Source organism: Lissotriton vulgaris, chromosome 1_1, assembly GCF_964263255.1.
Source record: "Lissotriton vulgaris chromosome 1_1, aLisVul1.2, whole genome shotgun sequence".
NCBI classification, from domain to species: Eukaryota; Metazoa; Chordata; class Amphibia; order Caudata; family Salamandridae; genus Lissotriton; species Lissotriton vulgaris.
The window spans coordinates 598,016,873-598,039,342 of NC_141685.1; the positions used below are offsets into that span (position 1 = coordinate 598,016,873).

At 48.1% G+C, this 22,470-nt stretch overlaps 1 protein-coding gene across 1 annotated transcript in view; it reads right to left on the reverse strand.

The window, feature by feature from the left end:
• DDAH1 (dimethylarginine dimethylaminohydrolase 1) overlaps positions 1-22,470 on the reverse strand; it is a 629,612-nt gene that overhangs the window by 312,598 nt on the left and 294,544 nt on the right. The window lies entirely within an intron of this gene.

Consider the following 22,470-nt stretch of genomic DNA (forward strand, 5'->3'; position numbering starts at 1 on the left):
ATATCATTTCCTTCTTTTAGCTGAAAGGGTTTCTCTGTGTCGATTTTTAAAATTTACAAATATTCCTCTAAAATCAGCCGAACTACGAATTCCGATTTGCTCACCGGTTATAGGATATCATTTCCAGCTATATAAAATATATAACTATATTTAAAAACATATAAAATAAAAATAACAATTTTAGAATTTGATTTTTAAATATGTAATGTAATTTAAAAAATAAAATATCTAAAAATAAATTGTTTAAAAAAATGTAGTAAATCAGTATCAAAAAAATAAATATAACAATTAATACATTTAAAAATTGTCATTTACAAAACCTTTGAAATTCAATGAAAAAACTTAGGTTTCAGGGACGTTATAGTTAAAAATTTGCATTTAAAAAACCTTTGAAATTCACTGAAAAATATGAAGGTTTCAGATATGTTATAGTTAGGAATTAGCATTTAAAAAACCTTAGAAATTCACTGAAAAAAACATAGGTTTTAGGGGTGTTATAGTTAGCTGGACATTTCACTTGTACAAAACCATTGAAAGTCCTCCATTGAGATGTCATCAGTGATGTCACTGACCATGTCATGAATGATGTAATATGTGACATCACCAGTAGTGGATTGCGGGCGAGCGAGTTATAGTTAGTACAACTTACTATAACGGAGGAATTTCAATGGTTTTGTACGAGTGAAATGTCCAGATATCTATAACACCCCTAAAACCTATGGTTTTTCAGTGAATTTCTAAGGTTTTTTAAATGCTAATTCCTAACTGTAACATGTCTGAAACCTATGTTTTTTTCGGTGAATATATCTATCCATCTATCTATCTATCTATATATGTATATATAAATATATAATATATATATATATATATATATATATATATATATATATATATATATATATATATATATATATATATATATATATATATATCCGCACACTTCTCCAAAACGAAGAAAGAGGCCACACCAGGGAAAGGCTTGGAGGGAGCTTTAATCTCGAGCACATCACAACATGGCAAATGCATTTCGGCTTTTACTGCCTTCTTCAGCGCCAGGGTTAGTAGTAAGAAGATCGCAGCCCAACTACCTGCTGTAAATGTCCTGCTGCGTACTAATCAATGGACATCTGCTCTGCCCCTCTAGGTCCCAAATGCTAACGCCTCCTGTGTGTTGCCTGGTACACGGCAACTACAGTTCCCAGAATGCCCCATTCCATGTTGTGAGGCGTTGCAGTGGTGGAGCAGTCATTCAGAATCCAACCCCCAATTTCCTCAGTGCGCCAAATCAAGCCCTCTCCTCCAGTCCCTGACTGCAGCAACTCCCAAGTCTCCGGAAAGCAATCGGCGGTGGTCAAGCAGGGAATCCGCTTCTCCAACGTGCAGTTAATGACTAACACCCCGCCCCACATTTTTCCGAACCTGGAGGTGGACCAAGGATATCCAGGTGAGTGGAAACAAACAAATCCGCCGAAGCAGGTACCAGTAATCCAAGGTCAACTTGACGCTGCAGGGGCCCCCAGGCGTGGCACTGGAAAACCACGCAACAATGTCCGCACACTTCTCCAAAACGAAGAAAGAGACCACACCAGGGAAAGGCTTGGAGGGAGCTTTAATCTCGAGCACATCACAACATGGGGAATGCATTTCGGCTATTACTACCTTCTTTAGCGCCAGGGTTAGTAGTAAGAAGATCGCAGCCCAACTACCTGCTTTAAATGTCCTGCTGCGTCCTGATGAATGGACATCTGCTCCGCCCCTCTAGGTCCCAAATGCTAACGCCTCCTGTGTGTTGCCTGGTACACGGCAACTACAGTTCCCAGAATGCCCCATTCCATGTTGTGAGGCGTTGCAGTGGTGGAGCAGTCATTCAGAATCCAACCCCCAAGTTCCTCAGTGCGCCAAATCAAGCCCTCTCCTCCAGTCCCTGACTGCAGCAACTCCCAAGTCTCCGGAAAGCAATCGGCGGTGGTCAAGCAGGGAATCCGCTTCTCCAACGTGCAGTCAATGACTAACACCCCGCCCCACATTTTTCCGAACCTGGAGGTGGACCAAGGATATCCAGGTGAGTGGAAACAAACAAATCCGCCGAAGCAGGTACCAGTAATCCAAGGTCAACTTGACGCTGCAGGGGCCCCCAGGCGTGGCACTGGAAAACCACGCAACAATGTCCGCACACTTCTCCAAAACGAAGAAAGAGACCACACCAGGGAAAGGCTTGGAGGGAGCTTTAATCTCGAGCACATCACAACATGGGGAATGCATTTCGGCTATTACTACCTTCTTCAGCGCCAGGGTTAGTAGTAAGAAGATCGCAGCCCAACTACCTGCTTTAAATGTCCTGCTGCGTCCTGATGAATGGACATCTGCTCCGCCCCTCTAGGTCCCAAATGCTAACGCCTCCTGTGTGTTGCCTGGTACACGGCAACTACAGCTCCCAGAATGCCCCATTCCGTGTTGTGAGGCGTTGCGGTGGCGGAGCAGTCATTCCTAATCCAACCCCCAAGTTCCTCAGTGCGCCAAATCAAGCCCTCTCCTCCAGTCCCTGACAGCAGCAACCCCCAAGTCTCCGGAAAGCAATCAGCGGTGGTAAAGCAGGGAATCCACTTCTCCAACGTGCAGCCAATGACTAACACCCCGCCCCACATATATATATATATATATACCAGACTCCCTGTGTGTTTTAACTCGGCCGCATCTACCTTACGAGGCTGGTGCTGAGTTGCAGGGCAGAGAACCCTGTAATTAATCAAAAAAGCACTTGCGACTCAATTTCAAAGAGACACCAGTAAATCTCACACTCCAGAGAAAGTTTTAGGATATTAATTTATTTCACCTAGAAATGTATTAATATCCTGAAACTTTCTCTGGAGTGAAAGATTTACTGATTACTGGTTTACTGGTGTCTCTGAAATTGAGTCGCAAGTGCTGGTTTGATATGCATATATGTTTTTTTCAAAATGATATTATTTATTTAACACTATTTCCTATGTGACATTATTTTAAGGCTGAGTTGATTGGGCGTGGCGCACACCTTCCCGGAACCCACCACTCGGCTCCGCCACACCGGCAGACCTAGAGCGCTGAGCATACCGCAAGCTATCGATGCTCCTTGAGAAAGGACACCTTTGTCCGAAATGCATCGGAGCCATTCACAGTTTCTGACGGATTAAACTGATGGTCTGCTAATTCATATGAATTGAATATGAAACACTTCAAATGAAAGATTTTGATTAAAACTTTTGAAACCTTTCACCAATGGAACTTTATTTGAACTAACCGCCTGGAAACCCACTGTGTTGTTTTGTTACACACAGTTCCACACAAGTGTGCCCACCACAGGGATGCGCCTACACCCCAGTAGCGCACTCTACCCCTACACATTATTTTAAGGCACTACCTCTATTATTTTCTATGCACGTGTGTTGCAGTATATATGAGTGGCCATGTGGGTGCTTGACTTACTCTAAAGCTGGGCTGGAGTACATTTACTAATGCTTTGTTGCCTAAAGGTTTGTAACAACTTTAGAAGTTTACTTTGTGAATAGAAATGGTCTTACCATTTTGTGGGTGGGGGATTGTAGAAGCCATCCTTTCCTAACCCCCTATTTACTTTTCCCTAGACCACTCTCATTCTGTAATAAGTATTTCCCATTTTCCAACCACTGCCCTTGTTCCCTCCCACATGTACCACTAAAAGGTAGGCTTATGAGTGCAGCGATCTCTCCACCATGTTGGATATTTATGAACAGAAAAGATAGGACAGGCAGAGGAGATGGTCTCCACCCGTGAGTTAATAAATGCCATTTCGCTGTACATGAGTAGTATTACTGTACTACTACTTCAAGTACTAAAAAATGCAGTTTTTGAATTTGGCCTTCTGTTTAGTTGACATTTAATTATTTATGACTATATTACTTCTGTGCTCCAAACTCCACTCTTAAGTTACTGACCTATTTTCCATTGTATCCTTTTTTAATATTTCATTTTGTTTTCCAGAGATGCTTGTTAGAAAATCTCAGTCCTCTCATTAGTTTAGACATTCCATCACATCATCTTCTTAATGAGATAGTTATCCCCTTACAAAGTGTTATACCTGTTCTTTTTAATTATTTTTGTTTGTATATTTGTGCAAAGTCGCTAACGACTTGTGTCATTTTATCGATTGTTTTATCATGTCATTTTATGCTCTTTTTATGCTGACTCAAAGATGTTGATGTTTATCACATGGTGGTAAGATCCACCCTTTTATGATTTTTACAAATCAAATAAAGTATTATTATTACATCATCTTCTCATTCATCTTTCTCATAACCCTCTGTATGCAGTGAGATGCGCCCTCAAAGTTGAGATGGTCATAACGTTGTGCTACTCCAACCCCCAATTTTTTAATTTTCAGTATCCTATTTCAGTCATGCTGCGCCTTCTTCCATAACTGTAGGATCCATCTGGACACGTGTCCTACTCCAGTTCAAGAGGTATCTGAGGAATGTATTTATGTTGTTAAATGTGCAGTAAGTATCAGATACACTGGAGCCCAAAAATCTAGGAAATCTGAAACAGGTAATTACGAATATCTTGGGGGAGATGCCATCTGCCTGGTTAAGAAATCAGGCTTTGTGCATCTATATATTCCAGTACCTAATGAAAAAGCCCTGCAGACTAGACTTCAACCTCAAGACACAGATTTATGGTGTCTACCTCACTCAAGATGACAACTCTTCAGACAATAATTCAAAGTGTGAGCCAGTGAGGGGGTAGTTTGTGAGCACTAGAATTCTATCATGCTTAACTTCGCTAACAATCCAGGAATGTAACATGATTTTTTTTTACTTTTCAGTTGCCTCTCTCCACTTCCAGATTGAAATCCTGTCTTTCAAGTTATCTGCTTCTTCTAGGGTGCTAGCTGTCCCCGGGCAGACACGTGCTCCAGTAATTAGCAGACTCAATTAACACACTTTGCTGGCTGCAGCTGGTATTCTGAGAGGCTAACAAAGGAGCTATCTCGAACAGGAAATGACACCTGTTGGTAACCATGATTCGGTCAAAGGCCTTGTGCTAGAGGTGAGAGCAGGTCAATGGGGTGAGGTAAGAGAGAAGGAAAGGACCAGGCAGATATTAGAATGAAAAGTAATTTGTGGAGGTATACTTAAAGCTGCTTTTCACAAAGCACAGCTATCATAGACAGCTGGACTAAGGTTAAACAAGATGAGAAGTACCAAATGTATGCAACTCAGTTGTCCTAGCCAAAACCATGGAATCAAGTTAAATGTCCATTTACCATCTTGCCCCTTTTTATCAGGAAATGCCGTTTATTACTAATAATGAAAGTGCTAGTTGCCTCAAAAAACTCTAGAAGGGCAGGAAGATGCCTTCTCGTGTTGACTAGAAAGAGCTGAGGTCTCTGGGATATAAACAAAAGTATTGAGTTCACATGCAGAGGTGAGGATTGAGGGTAACAATGGGTACACTGGTTTATTATTGTCCTGTCAATGCAGCAATCTAATAAGTACTTCGCCTCTCACTCTTGCATAGGCAGGGTGCCAGTATGACGAGGGCCTGAGTCATTAGTTCTCACCTGACTAGTACTGTTCCATCTTTGGGAATCTTCAGGGGCATGGGGCTTGAACGCCTGCTCAAAAGTTTAGCTTCCTTTTGCCTAGCAGCAGTAGATGGAATATGAGATTTTAAAGATTATGTAGTTTCTGCTAAGTTTGCCAACCTTGATTCCTCTTCCACTTCATCCCTGTCCATGAGTATTTGTATAATAGTTGGCAGTATCCCTAACTTTTCGAAAGGTTCATGGCTACTGTTTGTGTGACCAGCTTCCATGTGCATCTATTTGGCTTCATTTTATTTATTTGAGAGCTCTCTGCCATGCTCATGTTGCCGTGTGGATTACTGGAGCTTTTCTGATTAGCCCTTCAGTGTTTTGGAATGTATAGGCACTCCGCTGCCCCTCTGGCTAGGTTGGTGTTATGTACTTCACTATATGTTTAGCTTTCTCTGCCCTTTCAGCAGGACTACCATCAACAGATAATAAAGGTACATTTGTGCCTCTTTCCCCAGTGTATATCACAACAGAAACAATGACAGAATAGGTCCATAACATTGGACCTATAGACAAAATTATAACCACCAACTAATTACAATTACATTTTACGGGCCCATCACTATCACCTCCTCCTTCATCACAGTGCTAGGAGCAGCACTCCAATTCAAGACAATAGAGCATGTCTACAAACACTCTTGCATGACACTAAAATACTTTCCTGATAGGATCGCAACAAATACAACACTCCCAAAGGATTCATTCCATGGTGTATGGTGCTACCCGTCCTAAAGTGTGCTTCAACATCCAACATCGGGGTTGGAGTCAATATATAAAGGCTAAAATCAATTAGGATTTGTATAGCGGTGCTGATTACCTGTGACGGTATCCAGTTACTGGATATCCTGCTGCGGTCAGTTTAAAAGACAAGTCTTGAGTTCCTTTATGAGAGAGGAAGTTGTTCCGAGGTGGATGGGCTGGTCATTCTAAGGCTTGGTGGTGAGGGAGGAGAAGGAGCGACCTCAGCTGCAGCATCAATGGATGCTGGGAATGTGCGCAAGGGCGAGGAAGGCAGAGTGCAGGTGTCTCGAGGGTTGGTCCTAGTATAAGCGGTGGTTGAGGTATGCAGGTCATTGGTCATCAAGGCCCTTTTAGGCGTGTGTCAGCATCTTGAATTGGTATCTTTGTTGGACAGGGAGCCAGTGGAGCTTCCTTAGGTGGGTGGTGATATGGGTCCATTTGGGGCATTTGAGGATGAGTCTGGCTGTTGAATTCTCTTCAGGAGTTGGGTGGTGATTCCTGCTTTGACAGCGTTGCCATAGTTGAGTCAGCTGGTGACTAGGGCTTGGGTGATGGTTGTCCTGGTGTTGATTGGGCGCCATCTGAAGATCTTTCGGAGCAGGCAAAGGATGTGGAAGCAGGCAGAGGCAACTGCGTTTATCTGGTGTTTCATGGTGAGTTTGCTGTCCAGGACAATGCCAAGGTTGCAGGTGTGCTCTGTCGGTGTGGGTCCATGTTGAGGGTCACTAAGTGCCGTTCCATGAGGAGGTGTTGTTTTCAAAGATCAGCACTTCAGTCTTGTCCATGTTGAGCTTTAGGCAGTTGGTCTTCATCCAGTCGGGGACGCTCGTCATGCAGTTGTGGCAGTTGGTCCTGGTGGTGGAGAGGTGTTCCCAGAGCATGAGCTGGGTGTTGTCTGTGTAATAAATTATGTTGATGCTGAGGTTTCTGATGATGTTGGCCAGGGGAGTCATGTGGGTCTTGAACAGGGTGGGGCGTAGCTATGGACCTTGCGGGACGCCACAGATGATGCTCTTGGGTTCTGACGTGAAGGCATGTGAAGGGAGGTAGAATTATTCTCTGGGTATGTCCGGTTAGGAAGGATGAAATCCAATTGAGATATGGTGCCGAGCACTGCTGAGAGGTCAAGGGGGGATCAGGTCTGCTGTGTCTCCCCAGTCGTCGAGGGTTCTGTTGTCATCGGTAACAGTGAGCAGGGCGGTCTCGGAAGCTGGTCTGGGAGGTGTCCAGCAGATTGTTTTTCTTCAGGTTTTCGGTGAGTTGTTGGTTGATGTCATTCACGAGGATTTTTGCAGGGAAGGGGAGCACAGAGTTGGGTTGTAGTTTTTGAGGCCGCGGAGAATTTCCATTGATTGGGGAAGGTTTGTATGGTACGCAATCCAGCATCGCTTGGTGCACCTCTCCTTGCAGCAGTGGAAAGCAGAAGTGCACAAGGCTACCCATATTTCAACCAAAACTCATGAGGCGGCCTGGGTAACTCATAGTGACACTTACTTACCCCATGTTCTCCTGCTTGGTTGACCTACAGTCATGTAGACACCCTAGCTCGGACCTGGTGAAATGCAGAGACATACCTTAATCTATATCCTTAATGGAAGTCTTGCTCTAGGACCCAAAGAGGAAATACCCGCATGAACCTCGTACTTGATCATACTTAAAGCAGCACAAGCTTCGTCAGCACTACACAGCACATACACATGTTAGAGGTGTATATAAGAACTGTCGGGCTTAATGATCCTGCACAAAACGAGCTGATCTGGTCAATGGTTGGACTCTCATGTGCATTTATTCATCCTGGTAGATAATGTTGAATTTCTTCGGACAAGCTTATCTGTGCTGAGCCATTATCCATTGTCCTTGCACTGGAACTACGAAGCACCCCTCCATACACCCTCCTTACATACATATTAGCACCTAGGTACTGGAAGAACATGTGGGAAGGGCCCTGGCCATCTAATTAATTTCCATCATATTGCCCTGGGAGTCTAGAATGAGACTCCAAAAAAAGACAGCAATCTATAATGCATAAAAAAATATATATGATTGTAATTTATTTGCAGTAAGCTAAATACTGTAATTTATTATAGCTTGATTATGTATTCACGATATGAATAAATCATCCAAGACGAAACATTTATAAATTCTTCATATCTGCACCAAACAAAATCAAATAATATTTACCAATGAGCGGGTCTAGTGGTAACAATCCCATTAGGCGTGCAGACTAAAATTTACATTGGTTGCCACGGGAGGCTTTCTGGCAAGATAAGATTGCTGCAAAATACCTGCACAGATTCTGTCTGATAGAGACGATGACATGAAATTCAAATCTTGCACAAGCATGCCGAGAAGGGAACATTCTAAATACCTTGCTGCTGCCGTTACAAAATGAGCGATTGTTGGATGTGGGGCCGCGGAACATTCTTTTCTGCCTGGACATGCACGGTGAGCCAAGAATGTTCCGGAATAAGCCGGGCATTCATTATCTCGTAGACACCCAATATCCCACAATGCCCCCGGGGGCGGCCAGGTTGCCAGCTCTCTGTCCCACCGTTGACCACACGCCATGAGTGCCATTTTGTAACTGGAAAGTATTTAAAATTCATGAAGCCTGTTGAAAGCTGGCCTGACACATTCTAGTCATTCCAAAGTGTATGGGAAAGAGCGCAGGGCAGACATTTCATCCCGGCTGTTACTGGCCCCGAATGCAAAATAATACATTAAATTGTTAATAAGCCCCACTTTAAGGGAACTCACTCGCGGTCGCGGGTATTGCAACATTAATAGGGGATTCCCGGCTCTATCTGGAATTACAGTCCCTAGTTAAAAGGGCCTATGAGGACACAAATATGTGGCTGTAATCTCGCAATTCAGAATGTAACATAATGCAGGAGTTTGCCTTCAGTGGGACTGCACAACTAAGGCGAACCTTCCAGCGATGTCTCACCTTGATTTACGATTACTCTAGAATTTCAATTTCCAGCACATTTTCAGCATATTGGCATTTCAATATTTAATATTCATTCTGACAACATCCTTACAAAATTAAACTTTAAAAAGGAATCCCAATTTAAATGGGCTTAAAGTATATGGACATTTACCAGAGTGCCCGTTTTGATCGTGCCCACATCTCTATGTGTGTGTTGAATCCATGGTTTCTGGGTGTAGTACGCGATGGAAGCTGATACTCGCAGAACTGATGATACATTCTTTTATTATAAAAAATCATTCAAAAATAGAGTTTGCTGGGCTAAGAGGGAAAACATTTAAACGAGCCGAACCACAAACCATTTTAGGTTGGCACTATTTCATGTCCTCGGCGGTAAGGCAGTGCAAAGCTCTTTTACCAACATATTACAAAAGCTGGTTTCTGGAAGTGGTGATGTGTAACTAAATGTGCATATTTGTTGTGTAGCATTTTGTTGTGGTAAAAAACTTGTTCAGTTGTTTTTGTACTGCTGTGTGTTTGTGCTGGATTATCGCAATACGATGTTGTGTTACACTGTTTTCTTATGCTTTGTTTTGTCTATTTTCTTGTGTTGGCTCTGTTATGCTTAAATTATGTTAAATTGTGTCTAGGGGACGCACAGCGAGCAGAAATACGTTTATTTCTCCTCATTTTTTCCTCTTTCAATGTGTGCTATACTCTGCAGCATGGAAAGAGGAAAATACCTCCCAGGATGGTTTTTGTGCAGGAATGCATTGCAGGAACCCTGCGTTACAAGGGTACCTGAGTTGGAGCTAGGGTGCTGAAACTGCACTAGCACACGACTCGCAATTTGCGACTCGCAATTAAGGAATTTTAAGAAATCGCAATTTTTTTAGTGATTTCTTCATGCATTGCGTTTTGCTATTCCTTAACCCGTTAACCGCGGCGGTTATTCCGCCGCGGTGTGGGCGTTTCTGTGCGCGGGTGGGGCCGTGTCGGCCATTGGCCGACGGCAGCACTGGGGAGGTAGTGCTGCCGTCGGCCAATGGCCGACGGCAGCAAGGAAAGGGTTAATAGCGAATTCTTATTTTTCTCTATTAAAGAATAGCAAAATAGGTTCTTGATGCATCTGGGGGTAAGTTTACTGTGGCTTCCTTTTCCAGGTGCCACTCTGTGCTGTTCTGCGAACTGAGCCTTGAACAGAATGACGCTCCTCACTGCAGGGTTGTCTCCACCTGGAGCATTCATTTCAGAGGCACAAAGAGGTGTGAACTATCTGCACCCAGAAAATGAACAAAAACAAATGAAAGAAGAGACAAAATGCTGGCCTCAATTTAATTACCCTTCTCACTCTGAACAAGTGACTGTAGCCTTACCCTTCACCCCCACCATCTTTAAAGTTGTCAGTGTTACCAGAAGAATGATTAGCAGCCTCTCTCAACAAAAGCATCTAATGAGATTTCTATAAGAGCTCCACTTTAGCGTTTAGGTCATCTTCAGGAATTTCACAAATTACACCGAGAATCACCAACTATTGCACAGGAACACGCCAGCAGGGTCGGGGGTTTTGGTTGGGAGGCTTCCAATATAGAACCCACAGACCACCTAGGGTGACCAACTGGCATAGGTGCAAATTCAGGATGGTGAGTGTAAAAATTCAGGACAAAGGGTCAAAATTCAGGACAAAACTTCGGGACAAAAGGTAAGTTTTACAGATACGTCAGAGGTGGTCACGCAATAGTATATATGTAAGTAAATAGACAACCATCTAAGTACAAGTCAAAATAAATTTATATTAGGTTGAGACAATCACGCACTTCACAGTTTTTCATTATGGCTGCAGCTTCAAAATTCACACCTCGCTCCAGCAGGTACATTAATTACCAGACAATGGTGAACCACACCTGAATATAAGTGAAGCCGCTTTTATTTTTGTTTGAAAACTACTGGATATATAAGGAACTTTAAAGTGCCAGCCCCCAATAACAAAACCGCTCCTCCCCCTTCCAGCCTCCCAGGGAAACACCAGATGCCCGGTCCGGCCAGTCCTGCCTTGCTATCACTCTTTAATGGTGCCCCTCATCTTCACTTAGACCGTCTGTCATGTGTATTTAATTTCTCTTATAGTGTTACTCATCCCAATTATGTAGGGCAGGGTGTCGGAGTGCGTTACATCACACACATTGTATAGAGACAATGACTCATATTAACGTGAAAGTCAATGTATAGGAAATGCTACTTAAGATAATGGGTGCTACAAGGTAGTTGTAATCATTCTTTTATCTATTATTCAGTCTTTCACCATTCATTCTGTCCTTTCATCTATGTGCCCATTTATATCCAAACATTTTCAACCATTTGCAAACCTATCCACCATGTATCCTTCCATCCATCATTTCACTCATGCATCCTTCCATCCACCCTTTCAGTCATCCATCCATTATTCATCTATCCACCCTTTCACCCCATCCATCCATACAGTCATCCATCCACTCTTTCACCCATCCATCTATTCACTCATCCATGCAGCCATTTACCCTTTCACCCATCCAGCCATTCATTCATTCACTTACTCATCCATCCACCCAGTCACTTATCCTTCCACCCATTCACCCTTTCAGTCATTCATCCTCCCATTTCTCTCTCCATTCCCCTTTCACTTATTCATCCATCCATCCATCCATCATCCACCCATCCATCTACTCATCCATTCATGTATTCCATCCATTGATCCTATTGCTCATCCATCCTTTCACTCATCCATCCATCCATTCTCTCATCCATCCACCCTTTCACTTCTTCACTCATCTATTCATCCTTTATCCATCTACCCCTTCCACTCATCCATCCATACATTCACCATTTCACTTATCAATTCAATCCATCCATCCTTTCACTCATCTATCCACCCATTCACTCGCCCATCATCTAAGCTTTCACTCACCCATCCATCCTTTCATACACCCATCCACCCTTTTACCCATCCATCTACCCTTCCACCCATACATCCATCTATTTACCTTTTCCCTCATCCATACTTCCACTCATCCACCCATCCTTTCTTTTATCTATCCATTCACCCTTTCATTCATCCATTCATCTTTTCAGTCATCCATCCAGCCATTCACACATTCCTTCACTTATTTACTCACCCACCTTTTCACATTATGAGCTGAGCCTTTGTCTACAGAGTTGCAGACAGAAGAGGCCCATGAAGAACTTCACCCTCGCTGTAGTTCCTAAAGCAAGGAGTGGGGTGGGGTGGGGGAAAGTTCACTATGCCCCTGCATATAGGAAGAATGGAAACGTAGAAGTCATGAGTCACACATGATGCACAGTGCCAGGATGTGAGGTGACTGACATGGTGTTGTTTTCAGGGCTTGATGTGGTGTAAAAAAACTGGTGGGTCTCTTCAAAGGGGGTGTTCGATGTAATTAACGTTGTAGTTTAAAACACCTAGGCTAAAAATCAGCGCTAGCGTAGTGTTCTGCCCGACTGGTATTATGTTGTTTCTGTCATTGCATCAAGATATATAATACAGCAAGTATCATTACACCAACAAAAACCAGGACTACTGGCTTTGTCAATGGTTGTTAGTTGCTTAAAATAAAAAAAAGCAGCAACCATGATTTTGTTGGATATGATATTGAAAATACTTCAGTTAAAAAACTTATGAGATAGTGAAAGAACGATAACCCGTTCTTTTTAACTTATTTTACAGGCTTCTTTATATAAACTGTTTTCTTACGTTGCTAAAGTTGCAGCATTATCGTTTTGCCTTTTATTTTACAGAACGCCCTGCTGTTCACCTTGGCATGAGGAGGCCACCACATGATTTACCAGCCCAGACTGCTCCATTGACATTCTGTATATGGCAATCATCAGCCCCATACAGCATGACAATGGGCGGGGAGGGGCTGCTCTTTTGCTCAAGGAGAAGCGCGAGGCGCCCCATTAGGAAGGTGAGGCCTCTCACAGGGGAGCAGTGCTGCTCCCTGTGATGGCCAAAATTACGGACAAAAGGCGTCCATAAAAGGTTTCCTCACGGACAACGGATGTGAGGTCCAAATTACGGACTGTCCGTGAAATTTACGGACGGTTGGTCACCCTAAGACCACCATTACTGTGCTTTACTTACATACAATGCATATATCACACTGGCCACATACACAAACACATACTATATACATTTGGGATATTAGTGCTAGGCAACTTTCATTCCAGCGGTTGCTCCGCTGTGCCATAGAAACAATTTAGAATTATTTTGTGAGTAAAACTCCCTTTAATGCACAATGCGTTTGGAAGATCATTAAATCAGACTTTATGTGAAGACATCGTCCTAAAGAAGGCATCTACACCACCTCCCCATAGGTAGTGCACAGACCCTGAGCCAAGTTTGGGATAATATCGACTATGTTTTAAGGATATACTATAAGCTCGACACACAGCAGGCTTGGGCTCCTAATGTTTAAACGGGGTGTACACTTGGACTTGCATACTTAAGCTTCCTAACCACAGACATGGAGCACTGTATGTAATGTTGTTTCTTTCTACAGCTTACATCCGCAGATGGTTCTCTCAGAAAGCATCCCACAATACTTCTAAACCTGTACATGAAAAATTGACCTAGACTTCATTCAGCTTGATTCCTCTCCTTTCTTTCTTCAGAGTGACTCTCTTCTTACCTTTACCTCTACATGCCTTCTATTTCTAGTATAGTATAGTATAGTGTCCTCTCAGGCTCATGCCTGTATGCCGTAATCTCTTCTATTGCAATTCTCTCTCATTTCATAGATCTCAACCTTTCCTCTTTATTACCCTAACCCTGTATTCTAACATTATCTAATCTTTGCCATTCACCTGAAATCAATCAATCAATCAATCAGAGTACTTGTAAAGCGCGCTACTTACCTGTGAGGGTCCCAAGGCGCTGAGGGGAGGGGGGGGGGGTGCTGCTACTGCTCGAAGAGCCAGGTCTTGAGGAGCCTTCTGAAGATGAGTAGGTCTTGGGTCTGCCGTATGTGGGTAGGGAGGGTGTTCCAGGTTTTGGCGGCGAGGTAGGAGAAGGATCTGCCGCCGGAGGTTGTCCGTTGGATGCGGGGGACAGCAGCGAGGGCAAAGCTGGCGGAGCTGAGCTGGCGGGTGGGGGTGTGGAAGCTGAGTCTGCTGTTCAGGTAGGCTGGTCCGCCGTTGTGGAGTGCTTTGTGTGCGTGGGTGAGGAGCTTGAAGATGATCCTCTTGTCGACGGGGAGCCTGTGTAGGTCTCTCAGGTGGGGGGGGGGGGTGATGTGGTTGCGGTGGCGGACGTTGACGATCAGTCGGGCCGAGGCGTTTATGATGCGTTGTAGTCGTCGTAGGTGTTTGGCTGAGATTCCTGCATAGAGTGCGTTGCCGTAGTCCAGTCTGCTGCTGACGAGGACCTGTGTCACCGTTCTTCTTGTTTCGGTCGGGATCCACTTGTAGATCCTGCGGAGCATGCAGAGGGTGTTGTAGCAGGAGGAGGAGACGGCGTTGACCTGTTTAGACATGGAGAGGGAGGAGTGAGGATGAATCCTAGGTGGTGTGTGTGGTCGGTGGGTGTTGGTGCTGTTCCCAGTGTGGTCCGCCACCAGGAGTCGTCCCAGGCTGAGGGGGTGGGTCCGAGGATGAGTACCTCCTTCTTGTCCGAGTTCAGCTTCAGACGGCTGCTCCTCATCCAGTCGGCGACAACCTTCTTTCCCTCGTGGAGGTTGGTTTTGGCGGTGTGTGGGTCCTTGGTGAGGGAGAGGATGAGCTGGGTGTCATCGGCGTAGGAGATGATGTTGAGGTCGTGATGGCGGCCCACTTGTGCGAGGGGGGCCATGTAGACGTTGAACAGCGTTGGGCTGAGGGATGAGCCTTGGGGGACGCCGCAGATGATGTTGGTGGCTTCAGATCGGAAGGGTGGGAGGTGGACGCTCTGGGTTCTGCAGGTGAGGAAGGACGTGGTCCAGTCGAGAGCCTTCTCTTGGATTCTGGCTTCTAGGAGGCGTGTCTTTAGAGTGCGATGGCAGACCGTGTCGATGGCGGCTGACAGGTCAAGGAGGATGAGGGCTGATGTTTAGCCATTGTCTAGTTGGTGCCTGATGTCGTCTGTGGCGGCGATGAGGGCTGTCTCGGTGCTGTGGTTTCGTCTGAATCCGGACTGGGATGGGTCCAAGATGTTATTGTCTTTCAGGTGGCGGGCCAGTTGCATGTTGACGATTTTCTCGATGACCTTTGCCGGGAAGGGGAGCAGGGAGATGGGCCGGTCCTTGGAGTCCGCTTTGGGCTTCTTGAGAAAGGCGTTGATTTCGGCATGCTTTCAGCTTTCCGGGAATGTCGCTGTTTCAAAGGAGATGTTGATGACCTTTCGTAGTTGGGATGCGATGACTGCATCTGCTTTGTTGAATACGTGGTGAGGGCACGGTTCTGTTGGAGATCCTGAGTGGATGGAGTTCATGACCTTGCGTGTCTCGTCGTCGTTGACGTTGGACCAGGAGGTCAGCCGGTTGACACTGGTGGTGTTCACAGGGGGGGTGGAGTCTGGTGTAGTCGGGGCAGTCGATGTTTTGAAGCTGTCGTAGATGTCAGTGATCTTGAGGTGGAAGAAGATGGCTAGTGAGTTGCACAGTTCTTGTGAGGGCGGGATGTCGTTGGCGTTGGCGCTGGGATTGGAGAGTTCCTTTACGATGCTGAAGAGCTCTTTGCTGTTGTGTGCTTTGTTGTCCAAACGGTCTTTGAAGGAGGATCTCTTGGCTAGTCTGATGAGGTGGTGGTATCTGCGGATGGCGTCCCTGTGGGCTGCGTGACTGTCCGGTGTGCGTTCGTGGAACCATGTCTTCTCCAGTTTGCGGCATGCGCGTTTGGAGGCCTGGAGCTCGTTGGTGAACCAGGTGGCTCTCTTGTTGGTGTGGCTGTTGGAGGGTTTCTTGAGCAGGGCGAGGGTGTTGGCGCAGTCGTCGATCCACTGTCTGAGGATGCGGTCTGCGGTGTCTGAGTTGGTGGTGTCGGTGGGTGGATTCTTGGCGAGGGAGGTGATCAGCTGGTCTTCGGTGACTTCGCTCCAGCAGCGGGGAGGCACCTGTTGGGTGCGTGGTTGGTTTCTTGAAGGTGAAATGGATGCAGTGGTGGTCGGTCCAGTGGAGTTCGGTGGTGTGATAGAAGGCCACGTGGGAGCCTGTGGGGAAGATGGGGTCAAGCGTGTGGCTGGTGGCGTGGGTGGGTATGGTGACGAGTTGTCTGAGGCCGAGGTGGGCGAGGTTGTCGATCAGGGTGGTGGAGTTGGCATTGTTGTTCTTCTTGAGGTGGAAGTTCAGGTCCCGGAGGAGGATGTAGTCCATGGAGGCGAGTGCGTGGGTGCTGGCGAGGTCGGCGATGGTGTTGCTGAACTGAGCCCGGGGTCCGGGGGGTCTGTAGATGAGGGTTCCTGTGAGGGTGGTGTTGGGGTCGGTGTGTATCCGGAAGTGCAGGTGTTCGGCGGTGTTGAGGGTGTCGTCTGCGTGGGTGGCTACTTTGAGGGTGGACTTGTGGACGATGGCTATTCCTCCTCCGATTCTGTTGACGGGATCCCTGTGGGTGATGTTGTAGCCGTCTGGGATGGCTATGGTTATGTTGGGCGCCGAGGCGTCATTCCACCAGGTCTCGGTCAGGAAGGCCACGTCTCAGGCGGGGGTGTCGAGCAGATCCCAGAGCTCGATGGCGTGTTTGCGTGCGGAGCAGGTGTTGAGGAGTATGCAGCGGAGGTGGTTGGGTCCAGTCCTTGGAGGTTTGGTGTTTCGGTCGCAGGTGAAGCTGCAGGTGCGGCAGGAGAAGGATCCGTGGGTCCGTTTCGGGTCGGCATGGAAGAAGGTATGGTTTCGGCCAGCATTGAGTGCGTGGAGGGTGCTGCCGTTGTAGTGGATTCTGGTGTTGTGGCGTTCGTGGGGCCCAGGAGTTCTGGTGCTGGGCGTGGTCCAGGTGCGGATGGGAGCAGAAGGGCTTGCCTTGGGCGCGCCTTCAGTGCGCCAGCAACGAGCCTGCTGCACCGGCCGCTTCTCGGCCTGCATTTGAGAAGGCTTGGATGGGAGGAGCTGCTGGGAAGCGGGAGCGGGGAGGCCAATGGGTGTGCTGGGGGGCGGGGCCGCAGGGAGGCAGCTGCGGGAAGGGCTGGTTCGAGAGCGTTGGGGGGGGCGGGGGAACTGGCGCGCAGGGCGAATGGGAGGGAAAAAGAGCCCAGGAACATGGAGGCAGGCAGCAAGGAGGCAGGAACCAGGCAATCCGGCAGACAGGTGATGAGTAGCGGTGTGGGGGCGACCTGCCTGCAAGCAGGGTCAAAGGTCGCCCCAACACTGCTACTCGTCAAAACCTCACTAATGATCACACATAAGTGGCATCAATATAATATATAAAAAAGTAGCTGCAGTAAATGCAAGTAATTTATTGTTGAGCACGCATGACTAATCACAATATTTAACAATAACCACTGGACTAATAACTAACTTTGGGTGCTGGAGGAGCATGCTACTTGCTGTACATTGCTTCAGTGCCTTGTCAGGGGTATTGAGCACTGCATAAAAACAGTATTACCACACCTGAATCAGCTCCACTTGCTCTCCATACACAAACACAACTCAAACTCCTCACCCACACTTTGAAGGTGCTACATAACACTGGCACAGTATACCTGAACAATTGCATCTGCTTTCATAAACTTTCCAGATACCGCAACTCGTCTGAACGCCTATTTGCACACATGCCACACATACAGAAAACCAGATCTGGTGGCCGAAATTTCTACTCACCCTCCTCATCATTCCGAAAGAGTGGAACAACCTGCTGCTACACTTGAGAGCCTCCTGCTATACTCACATAGTGACATATTACAACAAGCATTGGAAATGCAATAGGGCTCGTATTAGGAAAGTTTGAGCTATTGGTCTTATGAATGAATTTATTTTTATTTATGTGTTATTTTTTAAACTAGCTAAATTAATAGCTTTGTCATTTACAATGCCAATAGTTATAACTTTCGCAAACACCTATAGCATTTGTAATGCAACATGTTTTGTATTTACGTGACTTAGATGTATTGATATTACAAATAACAATGGCTTTTAATTTTTTTAAATAATTAATACTTAAATAAGTTATTTAATTTGTAATGGCAATAGCTTAAACTTTTGTAAATAACTTTTGTCAAGATTATGTTCAGTGTTTTATATTGTGACGAAAATTTGTGATTTGTAATAAAGCATGAAAGCTTGAAAACAGCTTGAAACATTGAAAGAACATATTTGAACCAGTGATGCTGTGGTTGGGCTGAGTGATGCTGTGGTTGCGCTGAGTGATGCTGTGGTTGCGCTGAGTGATGCTGTGGTTGCGCTGAGTGATGCTGTTGTTGCGCTGAGTGATGCTGTTGTTGCGCTGAGTGATGCTGTGGTGCTGAGTGATGCTGTGGTTGCGCTGAGCGATGCTGTGGTTTCGCTGAGTGGTGTGTGCATCGGTGGAGCTTAGTGGGTGCATTGGTGGAGCTGTGTGGTGGGTGCATTGGTGGAGCCTAGTTGGAGCATCGGTGGAGCTGTGTGGTGGGTGCATCGGTGGAGCTGTGTGGTGGGTGCCTCGGCAGAGCTGTGTGGTGGGTGCATCGGTGGAGCTGGGTGCATCTGTGGAGCTGTGTGGTGGGTGCATCTGTGGAGCTGTGTCGTGGGTGCATCTGTGGAGCTGTGTGGTGGGTGCCTCGGTGGAGCTGTGTGGTGGGTGCATCGGTGGAGCTGTGTAGTGGGTGCATCGGTGGAGCTGTGTGGTGGGTGCCTTGGTGGAGCTGGATGGTGGGTGCCTCGGTGGAGCTGTGTGGTGGGTGCATCGGTGGAGCTTTGTGGTGGGTGCATCGGTGGAGCTGTGTCGGTGGAGCTGTGTGGTGGGTGCATCGGTGGAGCTGGGTGGTGGGTGCATAGGTGGAGCTATGTCAGTGGAGCTGTGTGGTGGCTGCATCGGTGCAGCTGTGTGGTGGGTGCATCGGTGGAGCTATGTGGTGGGTGCATCAGTGTAGCTGTGTGGTGGGTGCCTCGGTGGAGCTGTGTGGTGGGTGCATCGGTGGAGCTGTGTAGGTGGAGCTGTGTGGTGGGTGCATTGGTGGAGCTGGGTGCATCAGTGGAGCTGTGTGGTGGGTGCATCGGTGGAGCTGTGTGGTGGGTGCATCGGTGGAGCTGTGTGGTGGGTCGTTTGGTGGAGCTGTGTGGTGGGTGCCTCGGTGGAGCTGTGTGGTGGGTGCATCTGTGGAGCTGTGTGGTGGGTGCATCTGTGGAGCTTTGTGGTGGGTGCCTCGGTAGAGCTGTGTGGTCGGTGCATCAGTGGAGCTGTGTGGTGGGTACATCTGTGGAGCTTTGTGTTGGGTGCCTCGGTAGAGCTGTGTGGTGGGTGCATCGGTGGAGCTGTGTGGTGGGTGCCTTGGTGGAGCTGTATGGTGTGTGGCTCGGTGGAGCTGTGTGTTGGGTGCATCGGTGGAGCTGTGTCGGTGGAGCCGTGTGGTGGGTGCATCGGTGGAGCTGGGTGGTGGGTGCATCGGTGGAGCTGTGTCGGTTGAGCTGTGTGGTGGCTGCATCGGTGGAGCTGTGTGGTGGGTGCATCGGTGGAGCTGTGTGGTGGGTGCATCGGTGGAGCTGTGTGGTGGGTCGTTCGGTGGAGCTGTGTGGTGGGTGCATCGGTGGAGCTGTGTGGTGGGTGCATCAGTGGAGCTGTGTAGGTGGGTGCATCGGTGGAGCTGTGTGGTGGGTGCATCTGTGGAGCTGTGTAGGTGGAGCTGTGTGGTGGGTGCATCGGTGGAGCTGTGTGGTGGGTGCATTGGTGGTGGTGGGTGCATCGAGGGAGCTGTGTCGGTGGAGCTGTGTGGTGGCTGCATGTGTGGAGCTGTGTAGTGGGTGCATCGGTGGAGCTGTGTAGGTGGAGCTGTGTGGTGGGTGCATCGGTGGAGCTGTGTGGTGGGTGCATCGGTGGAGCTGTGTTGGTGGAGCTGTGTGGTGGGTGCATCGGTGGAACTGGGTGGTGGGTGCATCGGTGGAGCTATGTTGGTGGAGCTGTGTGGTGGCTGCATCGGTGGAGCTGTGTGGTGGCTGCATCGGTGGAGCTGTGTGGTGGGTGCATCAGTGTAGCTGTGTGGTGGGTGCCTCGGTGGAGCTGTGTGGTGGGTGCATCGGTGGAGCTGTGTAGGTGGAGCTGTGTGGTAGGTGCATTGGTGGAGCTGTGTGGTGGGTGCATTGGTGGAGCTGGGTGCATCGGTGGAGCTGTGTGGTGGCTGCATCGGTGGAGCTGTGTGGTGGGTGCATCGGTGGAGATGTGTGGTGGGTCGTTCGGTGGAGCTGTGTGGTGGGGGCCTCGGTGGAGCCGTGTGGTGGGTGCATCTGTGGAGCTGTGTGGTGGGTGCATCTGTGGAGCTTTGTGGTGGGTGCCTCGGTAGAGCTGTGTGGTGGGTGCATTGGTGGAGCTGTGTGGTGGGTGCCTTGGTAGAGCTGTATGGTGGGTGGCTCGGTGGAGCTGTGTGTTGGGTGCATCGGTGGACCTCTGTGGTGGCTGCATCGGTGGACCTGTGTGGTGGCTGCATCGGTGGAGCTGTGTGGTGGGTGCATCAGTGTAGCTGTGTGGTGGGTGCCTCGGTGGAGCTGTGTGGTGGGTGCATCGGTGGAGCTGTGTAGGTGGAGCTGTGTGGTGGGTGCATCGGTGGAGCTGTGTGGTGGGTGCTTTGGTGGAGCTGGGTGCATCGGTGGAGCTGCGTGGTGGCTGCATCGGTGGAGCTGTGTGGTGGGTGCATCGGTGGAGATGTGTGGTGGGTCGTTCGGTGGAGCTGTGTGGCGGGGGCCTCGGTGGAGCTGTGTGGTGGGTGCATCTGTGGAGCTGTGTGGTGGGTGCATCTGTGGAGCTTTGTGGTGGGTGCCTCGGTAGAGCTGTGTGGTTGGTGCATTGGTGGAGCTGTGTGGTGGGTGCCTTGGTGGAGCTGTATGGTGGGTGGCTCGGTGGAGCTGTGTGTTGGGTGCATCGGTGGAGCTGTGTGGTGGGTGCATCGGTGGAGCTGGGTGGTGGGTGCATCGGGTGAGCTGTGTCTGTGGAGCTGTGTGGTGGCTGCATCGGTGGAGCTGTGTGGTGGGTGCATCGGTGGAGCTGTGTGGTGGGTGCATCGGTGGAGCTGTGTGGTGGGTCGTTCGGTGGAGCTGTGTGGTGGGTGCATCGGTGGAGCTGTGTGGTGGGTGCATCGGTGGAGCTGTGTAGGTGGAGCTGTGTGGTGTGTGCATCGGTGGTGGTGGGTGCATCGGGTGAGCTGTGTGGTGGGTGCATCAATGGAGCTGTGTGGTGGGTGCATCGGTGGAGCTGTGTAGGTGGAGCTGTGTGGTGGGTGCATCGGTGAAGCTGTGTGGTGGGTGCATTGTTGGAGCTGGGTGGTGGGTGCATCGGTGGAGCTGGGTGGTGGGTGCATCGGTGGAGCTTAGTGGGTGCATTGGTGGAGCTGTGTGGTGGGTGCATTGGTGGAGCTTAGTTGGAGCATCGGTGGAGCTGTGTGGTGGGTGCATCGGTGGAGCTGTGTGGTTGGTGCATCGGTGGAGCTGCGTGCTGGGTGCACCGGTGGAGCTGTGTGGTGGGTGCATCGGTGGAGCTGTGTAGGTGGAGCTGTCTGGTGGGTGCATCTGTAGAGCTGTGTGGGGGTGCCTCGGTGGAGCTGTGTGGTGGGTGCATAGGTGGAGCTGTGTGGTGGGTGCATCGGTGGAGCTGTGTGGTAGGTGCCTCGGTGGAGCTGTGTGGTGGGTGCCTCGGTGGAGCTGCGTGGTGGGTGCATCTGTTGAGCTCTGTGGTGGGTGCATCGGTGCATTCTGGGTATTGATGAATTTCACTGAACGCAAAACACCTGAGACCCAATAGAAAAAGTCTAAGGTACATTCCAAGCTAGGTATGTTTTTTAAAACCGAGGTCTGAAGGTTGAAAGTAATGCCTGCAAAAGGAGCAAAAGCTGGCTCCATTTTAAGTAAGCACTACGTCCATGAAACCTGCAATTTTGCAATTACAGTACTTTCCCAGTTCGCAAGATACCTCGAGCCATTTTCACATGCGCCGCTAATGATGTTTTTGATGTTAGATGTGCTAATTCGACTGTTCCCGAAGAGTACATGCATTTGTCCATTAAACACAACCTTGATCTCTTTTAGGAAACTGATGTTAATACATCTTAGTG